This window comes from Dermacentor silvarum, chromosome 1 (assembly GCF_013339745.2).
Source record: "Dermacentor silvarum isolate Dsil-2018 chromosome 1, BIME_Dsil_1.4, whole genome shotgun sequence".
NCBI classification, from domain to species: domain Eukaryota; kingdom Metazoa; phylum Arthropoda; class Arachnida; order Ixodida; family Ixodidae; genus Dermacentor; species Dermacentor silvarum.
Genome location: NC_051154.1, coordinates 9,789,513 through 9,811,186, shown reverse-complemented (window position 1 = coordinate 9,811,186; position 21,674 = coordinate 9,789,513). Strand labels below are relative to the sequence as shown.

The following is a 21,674-nucleotide window of genomic DNA, read 5'->3' as shown; positions in this document are numbered from 1 at the left end:
TTTTCCGGTATAATAAGTTGCTATATAATGATCCAGTAATCAAGATGTAGTTTGTGTAGAGCTCACAATTGGATGAAGGACTTTCACATCATAAGAAAAAGGGAAGGTGAACCGTCAGTGAACCGCAACTCGGCAATAAGACCAAAAATTTTAATATTTGATCCGCACGTGCGGGGCCACTGAGGCGCTTCACATTTGATAATGTTCCCAGGTGACAGAAACGTTCTGGGGAGTTCTTCGCGTTTTATAAGATATACGGATTGCCTTCTTTCTTCATGTTTTCCAAAATAAAAAGTCAGTTGAGAGCCAGTGCATGTCCTGTGTGTACCTTCTTCGTCCTTCTGCACAAACTACATCATAAACGCATACCAACTAGCTCAGTTTTCTATCCTAATCCTGCAATCAAAGCCCGGAACCTTATTAGTTTCAGCACGCGACGGGTAACAATGAGGTTTAAGCGAGCAGCCCAAGTTTCGAATTCACAGATCAACAAGAGAGGCGTAATTCAAATAAAGCTTCGTAAACAAATCTGGTCACATGATCACACAAAACCATGATGCGCACGCCAGCACGCGAGATTTGTGTTACTGGTCGTTTTGCTCCATCCGCGTACAACGTGCCGCGCGCGACGGCCTCGCCGTCCTCGTCCTCATTTCGTCGTACAGTGGCGACGATTTCCTGCGAACGGGAGTTGCCGCCATAGTAGAGTTGACCGATCACTGTCGGGCGTCTTCAGTGAAAAGTCGCAGCTATTTGTCTTCAACCCAACCGCCTTTCCCACGAGGTAACCCTGCCGGTACGGCTGCTTTGGTTTCCGCAGCCGCCGATAGGCCGCAATGCAAGCCAATTCTAGCGCCACCTTGGCAGCCGGTGGCCTTCGCATAAACGAAGGCAAATTTGCGTGTTTTTTTATTGCCATAGCAGTTACATAGACACTCGAGGCGCATTTCTGCCGTCAGCGTCGCCGTCGCCGTGAGGTTCCGTATAAAGTCCAGGGGCGATAAAATCTTCACCGCAGGCCACATGCTGTATGTGGGAGTAAAGGCATCTGAGGATGAGTCGGTGATCGCAGCTCTATCTCGCCCGCGCGAAAGGGAGGAAAGCGGCCAGGAAGTGCGCCGTTTTCCGTCTCCGTCGCACGTGAGGCACCGGGGGGAGGGGAGGGCCGGCGTTTTACTGTGGCAGCAACTGCGTATGCGGCGGCTGCGCGCAGTCGCGCGGCCGTATCTTGAAAGCGATATGCGTTGGGGGCACAGTCTACGAGTAGATGCTTCGGGGCTCGTAGCTTTGTGCATGCTGTGTGTTCTCGGTGCTCAATTTGCGTTGAAGCGATAGACCGCACGAAGGTCACTTCGCTCGCTGCTGCTGCCGCGTTTCCTCACGCGAGCGTTTTAACAGCGAGTGTCCGCGGTCATCGAGGGTGATGCGTTCATGTTTGCTGTGCGCGCTGACCCCATGTTTGATAATTTAGTTAGCAAACGAGCGTTTACAAGTTGATACGACCGATGAAAGTACTATCCTTAATTCGTGTGACTCTCTGCTAATTTGCTATCGCACTAGATGCTTCGCCTTTCGGGCGAAACTGTGACTTTTACAGCGAAGCTGTAAATGACTAGCCGATTCGTCCGTCTGTCGCCTGTACGCAGAAACTATCATCATCAGCAATGACTCGAGCGTCATCGTCTTCTTTCAAAGTTGGCTCGTTGGCTCCCCTCGGCGCAACCACGCGATAGCGCTCGTGCCACTGCTCCCGCGTTCGTCGTCGTCGTCTTCTTCAACAGCTGGCTCCGCTGCCGCTCATCATTCCAGCGTTGAATTTCCCTTCTCTTCTGTCGTCGTAATGGGGAGGCCGCATTTACGGGGGCATGATCCATTGCTTAAGGGGGTATGAGCCATTTATTGTCTTACCGTGACGGACAGATTTAGTTTTGAAGCAATTTAATTTTGAAGAATAGCAAGCGGCAATTCGACAACGGCGGACTGCGGGCATACCGTCAGTGACGTCGTTTTCTCCGTCGCCACCGAACGTGTGTGTAACCTCATTACGAAACACAAAGACGTAACCAATAACTGAGAAAGACGTTTATCACTGGGTTAATCCCGACGTGTGCCGTCGGGATTAACCCAGTGATAAACACCGGGGACACACGTTTCAGCTTCGCTGGTTAACCATTTGTACTGAGTGCTTAGGCGGTGATTTTTCACACTTCATTTGGCCAAGTCACGCCAGGTGTGTCTCAAGGCAGCGTGCTCGGACATTCACTTATTTATTTTGACTATAGATCGCGTGGCTGATCCCGGAGATCTCACCTGTGGTGCAATGTGGTTCTTTTCGATTATATTGGCGCTAATTACTAACATACTGCTAGTATTACCTAACCTGTGACAAATTATCTCATCTTGTGGGCACCGCCGAAGCCACCTCACAGGCACTATTGCCTCACGCGAGCTGTGCTTATTACACGCGAACTCATTCTATTTGCTTTGCCTCAACACGTCTATATCTAAGGCAGAGCACCCTTTACAGGGGTTCAGTGCAACGTGGGTAATTATTTAATATATTGAACTATATTGGCACAGATGACGCCCGTACCGTTAATTTTACTTACCGTATTTTGCGGGCCATAAGTAGCACCTTTATCACATACCCACTTTGAGCCAGTTTCGAAGAAAAAAATACAATTTAGGTCGTCCCAGTGGATGAGACGCATCCTATTAGTCCCATCTCGCGGTATGTCCCATCTCGCTTGTACGCCGAAACTATCATCATTAGCAATGGCTCGAGCGTCATCGTCTTCTTCCACGGCTGGCTCCGTTGCCGCTCATCATTCCAGCGCAGAATTTCACTTCTCTTCTGTCGTCGTAATGGGGAGGCTGCGTTCACGGGGGTATGAGCCATATTGCTTAAGGGGGTATGAGCCATTACGTATGAGTCTTACGTTACGGACAGATTTAGTTTTGAAGCAATTTCATTTTGAAGAATCGCAAGCGTGTGTGTAACCTCATTAAGAAACACAAAGACGTAACCAATAACTGAGAAAGACTTTAATGTACCGTCGGGATTAACCCAGTGATGAACACCGGGGCCGCATGTTTCAGCTACGCTGGTTAACCATCTGTACCGAGTGCTTGGGCGGTGATTTTTTTTTTTCGTAACAACCTGGCAAGCAACACTGCCAAGTCCTATGTTGAACCATCCGGACAATATAATGCGATCTTTCGGCCAAATGGCAGTAATAACGGGGCAGAGGTAAGGGCAAAATTATTCTTTTCTGCGCTTTTAAGTGAAAAGGCACGTGCACGACACGAGAGCGTTCCACCACGAGCGAGAGCTGAGGAATACTGACAGCACAGCCTTCGTAGTCCTTGGACGAGCAAAAGCGCAAACAGCGTGGTGTGCTCGCTTTATGGTACGCAAAATTGCAGCAAGAACTTGTCAGGTAACGTTGTTGTTATTTTGGCCTCAAATGTTTACAAGACACCCTACGTTGATGCCCATGTCGCGGGGTGCGGTTGACTGCCCGCACGTACTTTAATATTAAATGTAGATATGTTTCAAGCAACACTCACTATTGTTATTTTGTAGATGTTTGTTTCCATAGAGGGCGATCTCGGAAGTCACTTAGAGTTGGAAATTTTGTATAGTGTTGTTTTAAGGTCTCAAAAAGACCACCGTAAACATTCATGCTTTCCGCAAACAGCAAGGAAACAGGACGAACTGTGTTGTCTGTCGGGTTAGCCGAGAGGAGTTGGCATCTCCGGCTTCAGAATTTTGTTAAGAGTATAACAGTGGCATTATAGGGTTAGATTTGTTACAACTGCGATTGTTTTCTGTACTGATTGTGCTTGTGCTTGTTCCTATGCACAGCGTCACTGAACGTATAGCATTTTTCTTATAACCAGCGTACATATTATGTGTTATTTATCGCACTCCTATCTTGGCCCACTAAAGAACTGATAGTATCAATAATAATAATAATAATAATAATAATAATAATAATAATAATAATAATAATAATAATAATAATAATAATAATAATAATAATAATAATAATAATAATAATAATAATTGTGCAAGTTCCCACGCACTGTGGGACTCGACGTTACGCGAAGCATTTTGCAGGCAGTTAGGTAGGCTGCAATGTTTGGCGTTCCACAAAGCGTTACCAGGTTCACCAATGTGTTTGAATCAATCTAATATGCATGATGACAGTGCAGTGAACTGTACTCCATCTCACCACTACCGTTCAGCACTACCAAAGCTACGGGATGTAAGCAAGCCGCATGCTTGCGCAGCAAAAAATAGTTGCATATGTAACGGCCTTGTAATTGGCAGGGTTGAGACATCCGCGCTTTTAACAGCGAAGCTGTTCTAGCTAACCGTAAAAAGTGGCGCCTGCTGTCGCAAAACCTCGCCGAGTTATGACGTCACTGCGTTGCCTAGCAACTACTTCGCGGAGCGGCACGTGCCTCGCCTCCTCTCTGTGCCGTGCACATGTTGCCTTGACATGGGACGTTAAGGAGAGGGAAGGAGAGCATGCGCATGGCGCGCGCAATGCTCGGGAGAGGGAAAGAGAAAATGAGAGCGAAATAGAGAGAGAAAGATATTGTAGCAGCACCAACGAGGCAACGCGCAGAGCTGCTGCCGACGCTGCCCGCGTTGTCTAGCCGCCCATGCGCCGAAGCAGTAGCAATGACGTCACCTCGCGTTGCCTAGTAACTGCCGGCGCTGGTGTGCGCTCGCTTCGCCCGACACACAGGGTGTGCTCCAATTCTGGCCAGCATCGGAGTCTGTCTACGTAGACAGCTAAGGGGACAGCCGAGACAGCTTCGAGCCCATATAAAGCAACGCGTTTCGAACCGTCTGGATGACGTATGGAAGACGCGCGGGCGACGAGTCGCCACCTCGCGGTGGCAAGAAAAAGTTGAGAAAAGCACACATTATTTCTGTGTTTTAAGTCCTTGCGCCTGCACACCTATGAAAAACACGATGTGACTTATATTAAGGGCGTAGGAAAGCATGTCTACGTTTTCTTGGGCGCAGACAACCTTCCTGTCGGCTTTCCAAGCATCCTGCTCAGCCGCCATCTTGTTTGGACAGGAAAGTAACCTGCATCGTTTCTGACTTCGATGCTGTCTTCGGGAAGCTGTCTACTTTGACGCCTTCGTGAGAAATGGAACGAGACCTAACATAGCCACTGTCCGTTTAACCGTCTAGTTTGCCGTTTTAGGCGAGTATTGGAACATAGCCAGACACGGCTCCTGCTTGTCTGCGCTTGTGGCATGCCAGGAACGCTGTCGCTCGTAGGCGCCGACGCGTCCAGCGCTATAGATAGTCACGCGAAATGTCGCGAAAGAGAAGGTACCTCCGAAAATGATCGCTCGAGAATACTTTCCCTACATGCGTAGTTAAGTTAAACCAAGTTAAGACCTAGCAGCAACCAAGTTAATACCTAGCAGTAGCAGCCAGTAAGACTTGAGGATTGACACTTTCGCTGTGCGTAACCTTTGCACAACCGAGTGCAAACTTGCCCGCTTTTTTTTTTGGCACGTACGTGTCACGTCACAAAGATAGATAATACGTTTATTCCACTTCGCATGTGCGTCGTATGCCTTTAACCGCTGTATTTATTTATTTATTTTATTTAACAATACTGCTGATCTCACACGAGATCATAGCAGGGAGGGCACATACATGAGTACGGTGTAAAAGATACATAAGACAGGTATGTAAAACACAATGCAATACAGTGTTACAATAATCATTCATCAAGTCAACTGTAACAATATAACGGACGAAAGTACTTGGGACACAGTAAAAGTAAGTAAAACAAAACTAAGTCAGCAAAAAGAAAGGGAGCACAATTGTGACGCAAGTGCGAAATTAGAATACATAGAACGTAATACAGTTCAAAAATGTACATAATGAGGTGTAAGATTAGTGATGAACAGCTATGCACGTATTATTTCCTCGACCAATGCTAGAAAATTTCCTAAAGTCTGAGTGCTCGTGACTGAATGGTCCAGTTGGTTCCACTCTCTGATTGCACGATTAAAATAAGAGTATTTAAAACAGTTTGAGTTGTACCTGCGTTCAACAAGGGTATGAGGATGTTTATGACGTGTAGGTCTTGTACGGGAGAAAGAGATAACTTTAGATGTGTCAATGTTTATTTCGCCATGAATTAATTGATACAAGAACTTCAGTCGGGCTAGTTTTGCTCGATTTTGTAAGGTTAGCATACCAGATTGCTTTAGTAAGCTAGTTGGTGAGTCAGTTAGCTTGAATTTATTACAGATAAACCTTAACGCCTTTCTCTGCACCCCCTCTAGTCTGTCGATAACTTCGTTAGTGAAAGGAAACGAAACAATGTTAGCGTACTCAAGGATTGGTTGAACAATCATGCGATAAGCCAACAGCTTTGTGGCGGGTGGTGCCAGGCGAAGTCGTCTTCTCAGGAAGAAGAGTCGCTTTAGTGCAGTCGATGTAATGTTTTCAACATGCGTATTCCATCGAAGATCATGGGATAACGTTAAACCCAAGTACTTATGCTCTAAAACCCTAGTCAAAGGCGTGTTATTAATGGTGTAGGTGAAGTGCGATATTTGTTTCTTTCTAGTTATTGTTAATGTTACCGATTTCTGTGCATTTAATGTCATCTGCCACTAATGACACCAAATAAAGACCGACTCTAGAGCATTATTTAGAATTTCATGGTCATCATTAGAATTAATTTCACGATACAAGATGCAATCATCCGCAAAAAGACGGATATTTACTTGACACCTAGCAGGCAAGTCATTTATGTAAATAAGAAATAACACAGGTCCCAGGACGCTACCCTGGGGTACACCGGAAGTTACAGCGGCTAAGCTAGAAGCTTCATTATTTATTTGAACAAACTGTGATCGGTTAGCGAGGTAGTTTTCAATCCAATCAACAACAGGATCGTCACCTATTGCTGAACGAATTTTTTTAACTAGTTTTTTGTGGGGTACGCGGTCGAAGGCCTTTGCAAAGTCTAGTAAAATTAGGTCTATCTGTTGTCCATTGTCTATAGATTGAGATATGTCGTGCGTTAGTTCTATAAGTTGCGTGACTGCCGAAAGTCCTCTCCGGAAACCTTGCTGACACGGTGATAGTATGGATTCTTCGTCAAGGTATGTGGTTATGTGTTTTAGGACTATGTGTTCAAGAAGTTTGCATACAGTCGAAGTTAGTGAAATAGGTCTGAAATTTGACTCCTGAGAAGCGCTTCCAGATTTATGAACTGGGACAACCTTGGCAATTTTCCAATCTGCAGGAAGAGTACTGGTTGTTAAAGATTTGTTAAAAATTAGGCACAGATATTTAGCGCTCTATTCAGCATATCTCACAAGAAATACGTTGGGTATATTGTCTGGCCCAACAGATTTTTTAGTGCCAATTTTCAGTAGAAGGCTTAGTACCCCTGCTTCAGTTATATTAAGTGGGCCAATACGTGTGCGGGCGCACGGCTCTACGTTCGGAAGCCTCCCGTCATCGATATTAAATACTGATTGGAAATAAGTGTTAAAAGAAGTCGCGGTGTTTCGGTTGTCGGCACTAGAACTTGTAGGGCCGTCATGCTTCTTAGGGTTAAGATAATTCCAAAATTTCTGAGGTGCGGTCTTCAAGAAATTAGGAAGAGTATTGGCGAAGTAGTTAGCTTTAGCGTCCTTAATTTTAGATTTCATATTGAAAATGGCTTCACTCAGCCTCTGCCTAGTTGTGTGCACAGTGTTTACTTTTAGCCTTTTTCGTAGCCTGTTTACTTTTCGTTTCGCTTGGATAATTTTACGTGTAATCCATGGATTAGCCGTGTTTGATTTTTTTGTCTTACTTGGCACGTACGTACGAGTGCAAAAAAATAAGATGTCTTTGAACTTATTCCACAGGACATTAATGTCTGTAGAGGCAAGCTTAGAAAATTCTTCAAACTTAGCATATTCAAAACTAAGGTGGTCGATTATACTGGCATCATCAGCATTTGAAAAGTAAAGAAAGGTCGTGCACGTTTTCGGAGTATGCGTAGAACCTTTTATGTGTATAGTGCAATATGCGAGCTTGTGGTCTGATATTCCTTCCATTATTTGAGTATCTATACGTTCGTGCGAAAAGTGATTGCTCAAGAATACCAGGTCAAGAATGTTTGATGCGGTACCCTTAATGCGCGTGGGCTCTGTGACAACTTGGCATAAGTTAAAATGGAGCATCATATCACAGATAAGTTCAGATGAAGCAGATGGGAACTGCATGGCTTGCCAATCAATATCTGGCAAGTTGAAATCTCCAAGTAAGATTGGTCGACCAGATGATGCATGACGTTCCAAGTAGTTGCATAATGATTGAATCACGTCATTATCAGCCGTGGGACTGCGGTAAACGCAACCCACGGTGATAGTGTGCTGGCCTATATTTATCTTGCAAAAGATTGCTTCCACGTTCTCGACATCAGGTAGTGCCACGAAAGGGATGTTCTTTTTTATTAGTAAGGCAACGCCTCCACCACGTGTCGGTCTATCTTTCCGTATTATTGAATAATTTGGCGTGGCTAGTTCACCGTCTAGAATATCAGCCGTTAGGCATGTTTCCGTAACTGCAACAAAATCAGGTTCTAGACTAATCAGTACGGATTCAATAGCATCTAGTTTATTCATGACACTACGCGAATTTACATTTATGAAACTTATTCCGGATGCTCCTATGTTCGGCGCGGACGCAGCGACATTGGCTCGCTTCTCTGTTTTTTTTTTTTTTTTTTTTTTTTTTGGGGGGGGGGGGGGGGAGCGGTTGCTCTTCAATGGAACTACGCCATCCTTTTGGTCATCCCAACAGAACAGTTCACCGTTAACTTTCAACTTGTCGTACGATAAGGACACGTCTTATCACCAGCTTTCTTCTTTTTGTTTTGGCGGTAAATCTCAGCAACTCTGGTTAGAAATCAACATGGCAGCACCCACGCAGAACGTACCGCCCACTTCTACCCGAACTTGCGTCGGTGTGAACCACTGTTGGCGCAGTTGGGTGGTAATGGCAGAGAATCGGCGGTGAAGTCAGCAGCCCGCGCAACATTTCAAAGGCTTCATCGCATGATGATGACCACGCGGAAATGCCTTTGCTTGTGGTAAGCAGCTTCGTCAAGGGTGCGATGATAAATGCGAAGTTCCGGACGAAGCGACGAAAATAGGAGCACATGCCTATGAAACTTCGTAGGTGCATGATAGGTGTGGGCTTTGGAAACTCAGAGACTGCGCGAAGCTTGTCGGGATCAGGAAGGATGCCGTCTTTCGAGACAACGTGACCCAAGACAGTTAATTTAATATGTAATAAGACAGTTAATATCTGACGCACTTCCCCGAACGGGGGGAAGTGCGTCAGATATTTGGGCACGGATGGCTTGTTGCACGGCCGGAGTCATTGGGGCAGGCTTTCTGGCTGTGAGGGTCAGCGACAGCTGGCGGGCCACTTCCTCGTGAATCAGTAGGGCCAGCGGCTACTGCAATGGCCGAGACGGAGTCCGCCTGTGGGACGTTTTGGCGGGCGATGGTACGTTGGCGGCGCAATTCGTCGAAACTCTGACACAGGTTGAAGAGTACGGAGACAGTGGTCGGACTTTTGGCAAGCAGCATTTGAAACGCGTCGTCCTAAATAACCTTCAGAATATGTTTGATCTTCTCATCCTCCGTCATCGTAGGATTAGATTAACAGGGCTGCAGAGATCCAACACATCCTCAAAAAATTGGGAGGACGCTTGAGCTTCGCTTTTAAGAGTGGAACGCGACAGCATTCAAAGATCCCTGACTGCTACTCATGGTTCCAGACGACTGCAGCTTATGCAACCGTAATAGTTACTAGCAAACACTGGCGGCGAACGCTATGCACGTAGGCGATCTTGCGTGGGCCGATCCCGGAGATTGTACACAACCGCGCCAAGGATATTGCATAATTTTCAGGTTTCAGTATTTGTTTCGCACTTTAATGTTTAAGTCTGAGAATATTTAACATAAAAGTCATGCGCTGTGGGTGTTTTGTTTCAGTGACATTTGTTTGTGGATTGTCATTCTCAAAATTCCGAGGAATAGCTTTGCCAAGAATGCACAAGGTATGAGCAACATTAATGATAGAATTGTGTGGTTCTACGTGGTTGGGGATGATTTTCTCGGCTGCGGGGGCCATAGCCGACGCCGACGCCGGATTTTCTGCGACACGGGGCCCTAAACGCTGTCGCGTTAATTAGCTGGGAAAAGTCTCACCCGGCTGCTGTGCTCGTTGGCGTAGACGCTGTTCGGCGCGTAGCTTGCGGACAGCGGGGTGGCCAAACACCTTGGTGAAATGTGTCTTGAATGCGGACCAGCTCAAGATGTCACGTTCGTGATTCTTAAACCATAGGCTTGCGACGTCAGCAAGGTAGGGGATGACGTTATTCAGTTTGGACTGGTCGTCCCACTTATTGTGAGCGCTTACACGTTCATAGGAGGACAGCCAGTCTTCGACGTCATGTTCTCCGGTCCCGCTGAAGCTGGTCGGATCACGCTGACGGAGAACGCCGGCGCAAGTGACAGGGGAAACCATGGCTTTAATCGGTGCGCTAGTCGCGTCAGCTATGGTGTTGGTGGGCAACGTACGAGTGCGGAGCTGCAGGGTGACCTGAGGGATCCCAGCAACCGCCACCAAATGCAATGAGATTTAATTAAATATTTATCAGTCCAGTCTAGTAGCAGCTAGCAGCAGAGCGAACAGCCCGAGCTGTTGCTGTTGTTGACCTGAGTGGTTGTGGCGTCTTCGAGCTGCTATCGAAAACACGAGGCACGTCTGCTTCATTCCATTATGATCTTCTATTGTTATTCGAATATGTTGTCGATGCCGACTGCTGCCTATGTAATAGGGGTCGATGGGCTCGTCAAGCTGCTAATGCAGCTTTTATTTGTTTGTCAGTTTCGCCGAAGTACTTATTGGGCAAATAAACTTTTCAATGGGACAATGCTTCATTTACAATACCTAACATTGCAGCATCAAAGAAGACATCTCCAAGGAATACAACATTGACAAATCCCGAAATATTAAAAAAAAGGAACATATAGTACAGTAGGAAAGCAGTGTACTTTCGTCGCTGACTGCTGCACACGTATTTTTCCACCCGTCAGCTCGAGGTTGCTCAATATTACTTGCTTCAATAAAGTCACTCTATACCTCTGTTAGAAACTGCGGTGTTGCGCCTCTAGCTTACTGTAATAAGGTAATAAGTTCAGCACAATAGCTGGTGACCGCATAGCTCTAAAGAATTTGTGTGCCCTAATTACAAAATTTAAAACAAAGCCTGTATAGTGAGTACAATTCATGCACAAGCAGCCTAGGAGAATTGCAAGCGAGCCAATAATAGTAGTACTTCGAGATACAGCTGGCTAGGTGCCAAATTTTTAGGAATCACAGCAGATTGAAATTGGTACAACTAAAAACTGAGGTAAAATCAACGTTGCCACATTTTCACTTCATACTGAGGGCGACTGGGCGAGCTGTCATTGGTCTCAAATTTTCGCAATCCACTGTAACTTTTTTGGCGGATCTGTCAGAAAGTGGTACTGCTTTCCACCATTTCTCGAATTGTTCACCCACCACCAGGTATTTTCATAGAAAAAGGCAGGTCAAGCCATCGCAGCTCTTCCGAGTGCATTGTCACAGTGCGAATAGCCGCCATAGTGCGAACAGGGTGCGCGGCGGGTAACAATGGGGACGGCCGAGCCAAGCCAGTCGAGGTGGCAAGTGCCCCTTCAAAGAATATGCCCACCCAGCAGGGGTGGAGGTCAGGAGGAGAGCATTCAGACGCTTGTTTTCCGTCAGGCATGATGGATGTCGAAATGTTAAAAAACGAGTGCATTACTCTGTGTTAGAGAAGGACGGGGAGGGGGAGTTAAAAACTTTCGGGCAACTCTCTCCCCCCCCCCCCCCCCTCCGCCATGCCTACGCTAATCGATCAAATTAGACGTTTTGTTGTTCGTTACGTTCGCCTCCGCTCTGCCTGGACACCTCTCCGCTGCTTATGAAGCTCTAGAGCGCTGGGTCGACGCTAACCCTAGGGACTCGTGGCCCGCCGCAACAGTGGAGTCAGCGGCGCGGATCCAAAGAGGGCGCATATCAGGGTCTAGTGTTCCTGCACGGCCTCCAATAGACCCGTTTTCAGCTGCCTCTGCAAGGACGCGTTCGTGCATGACACTTGCTCAACGAGACGGGCGCCCGAGGCTCGGATCAATAAGGGCGGCCCCATTTCGTCAGCGCAAGAAGTCATCAGACGCTTGTACTTCTCTCTTTTCTCTGTTTGGTGGACATCGAATATTGATGTATGCCAAGGTCCGTCTTGTTCTTTTCTTTCCACTACAGTATTGTTCCAGCAAAATTGAAATTCTTTTCAGCGCTAGAGAGCCCGACATTAAGCGCAAAACCTCAACTGCTTCTGATTCATAAGCTTCGAAGAAATCAATCGTAGGTCTCCTTGTAGCCTATAAATACGTGACAAAATTAAGCAAAGCGGTAGTTATCTCGGTTATAACTAACGCACAGGTCAGAATCTTCCACAGAGAATGGCCGTTTCTCTGTCGCCCTCTTCAACCTACTGTTTGTATGTAGAGGCTCGTCGTAAAAGAGCTATAAAAATAGGGGGACAAGGTATTAAGCATTAATTCTTAGCAAAGGAGTGATTTCACTTATCACACATTTGTCTGTGGAAGTGTGACAGATATAGTTCATTTAGGTGCAGTTTTTTTCAAATTAAAAAAAAAAGACGTTGAGCACATTTTTTTCAAAAAGGTGAAGCACTATGTAATTTACTTTGGAAACACCACCGTGCGTGAGTCTTGCATCTTCGAGAAGAACCATTAAGGCGATGCCGCGGGATACATTGGCGGCACCTAACGATTGCTCTTTAGATGCCACCATCGTATCCCTCTTTCCTGTCTGCATAATGCTTCAATATTTTCGTTAAAAGTGCATTGGCTACTTTTTTTTTCCCGACACCAGGTGAGGGTGTAACAATCCATACGCCTGACAAGGGCTGCCATTGGTTTCCTTTTTACATGAATGTTACATGCCTCCTAGTTATCTGTCACCTCGGTAACGGAGTGCACTGCCACTCTCACGCCCAGGACTCGAGCCTGAATTTTACAATCCCTATGAGAGCTTGTTGTTTATTTACTTTTTGAACTTTTTTTTGGTTCATAATTTTTATTGCGGCATTCTGAGACTCAAGGTGTGCCGCACACATTTGTCCTTAGACATATCGGTTACACACGAGTGACGTTCCATCATTCGTAACTACAGTCATTATTCTTCATTCATTATATTATGAACGGTAAATGAATTCATATTACTGCGTATTGCTTGAGCGAGAACTCACTGTTTTCGTGGATTGTCCTCCTGTTGTTGGATAGGCTGCTTTATTGTGTAAGCCTCTTGTGTCCTGATTGACATTAAATCTGAAAAACACCTATCAGGAGGATTCGCCAAGAGTCGGGTGGATTTCATAAATGTATTAGAGGGATGGAAAAGAACTTACTTCTAGTTCACGAAATATCTTTGACAAGTCAGAACATATTGTTGCTCATATAAAGCTTGCAAATGCGCAAAGACAGAGCAAGCAGACAACAATGCGCGTCGTCGTCTTTTGTTCAGTCATCGTAAGGCCCAAGCTCGCGCAGCTGCAAGATCATCGAGGCAGATGACGAAAACTTCCCCGCATATGCAAGCCTTAATGGGGTGCAAACGATGATGTTTACTTCAATCGTTATTACGTCATCGCCCTCAATGAAACTTCAAATAGGCCTACTATATTTGTTCCACAACCGCTTCTACGCGGTTGCAGCAGACAAGACCATATATCATACTTCTGTTAAAAACTCGGCACCAGGCACCAGATTCGATCAAAAATTCAATGATTCGTAACATGGATTTGGCGGCCCTGGCGAAAATAGCAAAGCTTTTCAATAGCGAGTACTGGCCCAAGGGAGACTTGCACCAAGAATGGAAATTGGCTAAAATAATCGTGATCCCCCAACCAAAAAGTTAATCCCTCGATCGATACACTCCGGCTGCTATCGCTCACGTACTGCCTGGGTAAGCTCTATGAGAGGTTGATCCACAGCAGACTATAGCGATACCTGGAAGAGAGCAGCTGGTTCCCGGACTCGATTATAGGATTTCGCACGGGTTTATTGTGTCAAGACGCGTTCCTCCTACTTAGGGACGAAATTCTAACTAATACACCGTACGGTGACGAGAGACTAGTCCTGGCACTAGATCTCAAAGGAGCATTCGACAACGTCTCTCACGCCGCAATACTCGAGGAACTCGAACTCTCGGGTTGTGGTGAGCGCACCTACAATTACATAAGGGCGTTTCTTTCGAACCGCGAGGCGAGCATAAGTATTCGCCCAATTACATCGCAGATATTTAAGATGCTTAGCAAAGGAACACCTCAGGGAGCGATAATCTCTCCTCTGCTCTTCAACATGGCGATCTGTCGCCTCGCGCGCGATCTGGATCGGACATCCGACCAAGATTACACGCTCTACGCGGACGACATCACGCTGTGGGCGAGCAGAGGTTCTCTAGGGGATAAAGAATACACGTTTATAGCGCAGTATTAGCGGTGTAGAAATTTTCCCAAAGGGGCGGGCGGAAGTGCGCGCCCGAGAAATTCGAGGTCATAAGGATACATGTGAAAGGCTACAAATGCAGAGGGTCGATTAGCATCGTGGTTGAGGGCCAAACTGTCCGAGAGGTACCCACGATGCGAGTCTAGGGTTTGTGGCTTCAGAGTGATGGCAGAGCAGCACAGACGTTCAGAACCCTCAAGTCCGCAACCGACAACATAACGCAAATGATACGTCGAATGAAGTATCGAAAGGTGTGAATGCGAGAAGACGATACCCTAAGGCTCGTACAGGCCTTAGTGGTTAGTCGAATTAAGTATGGCTTACCTTACCAAATCCTGAACAGGGAAGAGGAAAGGCAGGCCAACACGATAATTCGAACCGCTTTTAAGGTGGCTCTCGGCGTGCCTAAATGTACCTCCACGGAGCGCATGCTAGCTTTTGGAGTACATAATACTTTCGACGAACTGAGGAAGGCCCCTCTGATGTGACAGAGGGAACGCCTCAGTTTCACAAAAACTGTAGGCCAATATTGGCTCAACTCAATATGCCAGCATACCCCATTTATCTCACCGAGAAGGCCGTACCTCACCCTCCTTCGGTGAGATCCATAATTACAGTAGCTCCAATTCCCAAGAACATGCATCCCGAGTACAAGGAAAGGCGCAAAGCACGCGCACAACATATTCAATCGATGTACGCCAATAACCCTCGGTATAATACGTACTACACGGACGCAGCTGCGTATGCAAAGGCGACCGCGTAGCCCAACCAAAGGAGGTACGCCCTGGCAGTCGTGAACGTGATATGCCAGCAGCAAATAACCGCGTTGGCCACGGCGGGATCCCCCACCTCGGCCGAAATGTTAGCAGTGGCGATCGTCCTCGCTCACGCAGAGCGTTCGCAAAGGGACTCGGTCGTGCTCACGGATTCCCGGGAGACATGTCGCATGTCACAGAATGATTGTAGAATATATTTATTTTATTTTCAATTCTACTTAGCATACTTTCCCATATCTACCATATTGTTATTATTTAGCGAAATATGGATGCTCCTGGTAGCATTTCGCGCAGATATGTATATATAGGCCAGGTCAGCAGGCAGTTGAGTCCACCTACCTGACCTGGCTAATTAGGGACTTTTGTCCTGCCAAGTCGGAACGGCCGGGCTGTGCCTCCCACTGCTCAGTGTGTTTTTGTTATGTGGCCTGAGAGCTTGCTTAGTGCACTCCCAGGTTCCATGTATTACGGTGGGTATGCCACCGCACCAAGGCCAGCTGGCCCTAAAGCGAGGGGGATACATGGCGTTTAGCATTTTTAACTGGGGGAAGGTAATACCCCGTTCTGTATTAGGCGCCAATCGGCGTCCTCTTCCCTAATAAGTTTTGGGTGAGCCGGCGGGTATTTTCTGCGGACTCCTTGCTGATGAGTAAACATATCGTTGGCATATAAATTTATAAGATTTTCTGAGGGATAGTTCGGGGGGATTTGGATTAGAAGAGGACGCCGTCGCTCGGTTAGTGGGCCCTCGAGCGAACGCGTTAGCCTGTTCGTTCCCCTGTACCCCCGGCGTGTCACGGGCACCAGGGTAGGCGATGACGGTGGTTGAAGTATTCGAGGATTATCGTGAGGCTAGCCGAGGTAGCGGATACACGTCCTTTTTCTAACCCTGTTAAGGTGTTCATAATCCACGCAAAATCGCCATGAGCCATCTTTATTTTTCACCACTACAACAGGTGACGCCCGTGGACTACTTGACGGTTCAAAAGTGATCTTGGCAATCATTTTTGGAACTTCTTCCTGAATAACTGACGCTCAGCCGGCGACATTCGATACGGGTGGCGACGAATAGGAGGGGCACCGTCGGTATTTATGCCACGTTTAACAGCTACAGTTTGGGCCAATAGACGATCGTTAAAGTAAAAAATTGTGGTATAAAAAAGGACGTGGTAGAGTTCATGAGCGTGCTCGGACAGCATGTCGGGCGCAATCATTTTCTGTAAGTCGACGATGGTACAAGTTGCCGACTGCGATGGTAGAGGAGGATCGGTGGAATGGTCGTCTACTGCAATAGATGCTATGGAGTAATCCTCGAATCAGCAAAGCTGGGCCAGAGACATCCCGCGTGGCAGCACTTGTGTCGTCAAGCCAAAATTGACCACTGGCAGGCAGACGCAATTCGCCGTAATAGATAAAACTGTATGAGGTACTGTGATACCGTGGGTAAGGAGGATGTCTTGCCATGAGAGCCGCGATGTAGTGACCGTCGGGCACTGGTGGGGATCACACTAAGTCAACGTAGGTCAGTGCCGAAGGTGGCAAGCGAACGAAGTCGACGGAACTGAGGCGACTAGGGTGTGGTTCAGAGGGATCCAGAACAGGCAGGTCAAGGCGAAGAGTACTGGCTGAACAGTCAATGAGAGCAGAATGCGCGGAGAGGAAGTCCAGGCCGAGGATGATGCTGTGGGGACAGTGGGAGATGACTGTGAATAGAACGATAGTGGAGCGATCGGCGAAGGAGACGCGGGTGGCGCACATACCAATTGCGGGGGCTGTTGCGCCATCGGTGACACGGACAACAGGCGTCGTGGCGGGTGTTATTTTCTTCTTTCTTCAGCCAGTTACGAAGGTCAGCGCTCATTACAGATAAATGCGCCCCAGTAATAAGAGAAGACACAGGAACACCGTTAACTTGCACGTCAAGAAAATTCATATGAGTGGACAGCGTCAGTAGAGATTTGGCGGCGTAGGGAGCAATGCAGCGTCACGTCGAGGTGCTGCATCGTCTAGTTTTTCGACTGGGAGCGTTCCGGCTGGGGCGGGCGTAAGCATGGGCGGCTTACGTCTCTATCACGGCGCGTGGACAAGAATGTGTAGGCTGATCAGGGAGGTAGTGTAATACCGGGCCGACTCACGGCGGAGGGGTAGCAGGCTTCAAGCACTCCGCCAATTTTCAAAAATAAGTTTAATATCTGGGCCCAAATAGAACCACACAAATTCGGCGTTCTAAGAGAAGCACTATATACAGGGTGTTTCAGCGAACACTTTCAAAATTTTTTGAAGGTTGCCTGTGGCAGATTATTATCATCAGCAGCAGCAGCATAGATTTGTGTCCACTGCAGGACGAAGGCCTCTCCCTGCGATCTCCAATTACCCCTGTCTTGCGCTAGCTGATTCCACCTTGCGCCTGCAAATTTCCTAACTTCATCATCCCACCTAGTTTTCTGCCGTGCTCGACTGCGCTTCCCTTCTCTTGGTATCCATTCATTAACTCTAATGGTCCACCGATTATCCATCCTACGCATTACATGGCCTGCCCAGCTTCATTTTTTCCGCTTACAGTCAATTAGAATATTGGCTATTCCCGCTTGTTCTCTGATCCACACCGCTCTCTTCCTGTCTCTTAACGTTAAGCCTAACATATTTCGTTCCATCGCTCTTTCTGCAGTCCTTAACTTTTTATCGAGCTTCTTTGTTAACCTCCAAGTTTCTGCCCCATATGTTAGCCCCGGTAGAATGCAATGATTGTACACTTTTCTTTTCAGCGACAGTCGTCAGCTCCCAGTCAGGATTTGGCAATGCCTGCCGTTTGCACTCCAAGACAATTTTATTCTTCTGTAAATTTCTTTCTCATGATCAGGGTCCCCTGTGAGTAATTGACCTAGGTAAACGTACTCCTTTTCAGAGTCTAGAGGCTGACTGGCGGTCCTGAATTCTTGTTCCCTTGCCAGGCTATTGAAAATTATGTTTGTCTTTTGCAAATAAATCTTCAATCCCACTCTTACACTTTCTGGGTTAAAGTCCTCGATTATTTGCTGTAATACGTCCCCATTGTTGCTGAATAGGACAATGTCATCGGCAAACCGCAACGTACGCAAGTACAAAAACGAAGGCGGAGGCGAGTGAGCTACGCGTACAAAAAAAAAAAAAAAAACAGTAATCCCTCTCCCTGTCAAGGAAATGGGGGTAAGCGAAGCTTGTCGTGTGTTTCTTCGGAGTTCCTCGGAAACAATTGCACTGACGAGTATCACGTTCTGTTCGAGCCACAACCGGTCACGCGCACTGCAGCTGGCTCCACAGTTCGAGTTGAGAACCTCGCGTTGAAACCTGGCCGTCGCACCGGGGAAGTTGCCGCTAGCGTTTCCGAGGCGTGCAGCACCGTTTTCCGGTTCCTTGAGGGCAAGACGACGCTGACGTTTGTCCTCAACATCGCGCTCCCACAACTCAGGGTCGGCGGCTCTTCGCTGACCTTTCGCCTGGGCTTCGGAAGCCCTCATGCTAAAATCGGCACGTCGACAACGATCACTTACCCGAGCGCGTTCATTCTGGATGGATTTCCATGAAATTGCTTCAAAAGTAGACCTGTCCTCCACGTAAGATAATGAATGGCTCGTATCCCCTTAAGCAATGGCTCGTACCCCCGTAAACACGGCCTCCCCATCACGACGACAGAAGAGACGGGAAATTCTACGCTGGAATGATTAGCGGCAACGCAGCCAGCTGTAGAAGCAGACGACGACAACGAACGTGGGAGCAGTGGCACGAGCGCATGCCGAGGGGCGCCAACGAGCCAGCTGCGGAAGAAGACGACGATGCTCGAGCCAATGCTGCTGATGATAATTTTTTGTGTACATGGACGCCACCGAATTCTGTGAGTTATAACGAGCTTCGCTTGAAAAAGAAAGGGAGCTGAAGTGTCCACGTACATGGTGGTTCAAATGAATCGAATATTAAGTGTTGATTATATTTCTCCAATCCGTCTTTTACTGTCTCTTTTTCGTCGAAATCATTCACACATTTAGTATCTTATTCGTATCGTATATGACGCGCAATTAGGTCGGTCTTGTCTTCTTGAGCGTCGACGCTTGGTGGACCCTTTCTTCTTTTACAGCGAAGCTGTATATGGCATAGCCGATTCGTCCGTCTGTCGCCTGCACGCAGAAACTGTTATCATCAGCAATGGCTCGAGCATCGTCGTCTTCTTCCACAGCTGGCTCCATCGCCGCTGATCATTCCAGCGTAGAATTCCACTTTTCTTCTGTCGTCGTAAAGAGAAGGCCACTTTTACGGGGGCATGAACCATTGCTTAAGGGGGTATGAGCTATTCATTGTCTTACGGGACGCATAGATTTAATTTTGAAGCAACTTAGTTTTGAAGAATCGCAAGCGGCAATTTGACAATGGTGGACTGCGGGCATACCTTCAGTGACGTCGTTTTCTGCGTCACCGCCGAACATGTGTGTAAGCTCATTACGAAACACAAGGAGGTAACCAATAACTGAGAAAGACTTTAATGTACGGTCGGGATTAACCCAGTGATAAACACCGGGGACACATGTTTCAGCTTCGCTGGTTAACCATTCTGTACGGAGTGCTTGGGCGGTGATTTTTCCAACTCCATTTGGCCAAGGCACGTTAGGTGTGTCTCAAGGCAGCATGCTCGGACATTCACTTATTTATTTTGACTATAGATCGCGTGGCTGATCCCGGAGATCTCGCCTGTGGTGCAATGTGGTTCTTTTCGATTATATTGGCGCTAATTACTAACATACTGCTAGTATTACCTAACCTGTGACAAATTATCTCTTCTTGTGGGCACCGCCGAAGCCACCTCACAGGCACTATTGCCTCACGCGAGCTCTGCTTAGTACACGCGAACTCATTCTATTTGCTCTGCCTCAACACGTCTCTATCTACGGCAGAGCACCCTTTACAGGGGTTCAGTGCAACGTGGGTAATTATTTACTAAATTGGACTATATTGGCACTGATCACGCATGTACCGTTAATTTTACTTACCGTATTTTGCGGGCTATAAGTGGCACCTTTCTCACATACCCACTTTGAGTTAGTTTCGAAGAAAAAAATGCAATTTAAGTCGCCCCGGTGGATGAGACGCATCCTATTAGTCCCATCTCGAGGTATGGGCACTGGCGGCACACGTGGCCCGCTTCTCCGCAGTGATAGCAGAGCGCGCGCCAAACGTCAGTCTTCCTTGGAATGCTCCGTGGGGCGACGTGTGGGCTTTCTTGCGGTGGTGGCGGTGGACGACGGAACTGTGGCGTTACCGGGCTCTGATTACGCTCATACGTTATCAAGTGCGAAGCACTTTAAGGGCCCGGGCTGTCGGCGTCCGTCGCCCGTGATCACGCCCGGGCTGTCGGCATCGGCGTCCGTCGTGCCTTTAAGTGCGAAGCACTTTAGGGGCCGGGGCGTTCGTCGCACGGGATCTGTCGTGATCACGCTCAAAAACAAGTGCTCAAAAGAAGTGCAGAATTCCTCAGAACCCGTTCAAAATAAACTAACATGATTCAGAATATTTTAAAAGACAGGAATAATAAAGCATTAAGCGAATTAATTAGCAGAAACACGTTAAAGTTGGTTCCGAAACGCCAGACTGGTACTAGCGCAGCGCAAGAGAGGGCGCCACCACCCCACAAGCGCTCGATACTCCTCCGTCAGCGCTACTCCAGCACCGGCGCATCACTGCTTCGCACTTCCCCAGGTTTCACGTTAGTGCAGGTGCATTAGTGCTGGATTTGAACTACACAGGCGCGGGATACTTTACTTAGCGTATTTTGCGGGCTATAAGTCGCACCAATCTATAACTCACACCCCCACTTTGCGCGAGTTTAGAAGAAAACATTGCGATTTAAGTCGCACCAGTAGATAAGACGCATACATTTTAACTCGGTCGACATGATGAAACGTGATTTCGCACGCGTGTACATAGCAAAATGCTGCACTTACCCATTTCAGAGCCCCAAATTTCCCTAATAAAATGTTTAGGATACAAAAAATCTAGCAGAAAAATATCTTCATCTAAAACTCCTCTTGGGAACAGAAAAAAAAACATTTTTTTGCACTTCACTCGGAGCCATCAAAGGCCTCGTCCTCCGACACAGTCAAAACGTTCAACCAGTTCGGCGGGCAGGATCGCTAGCTAGGTCCCCGTCGTCAGGCACTGAATGCCTTTTACGAAACTTCGTAGGCTCAGGCCTCATTCACACAG

The 21,674-nt window shown here is 47.2% G+C and overlaps 1 pseudogene; it reads right to left on the bottom strand.

Annotated features, from left to right (window-relative positions):
• Positions 1-17,531: 17,531 nt before the first annotated feature.
• Positions 17,532-17,683, bottom strand: LOC119437948 (U2 spliceosomal RNA; annotated as a pseudogene).
• Positions 17,684-21,674: the final 3,991 nt, after the last annotated feature.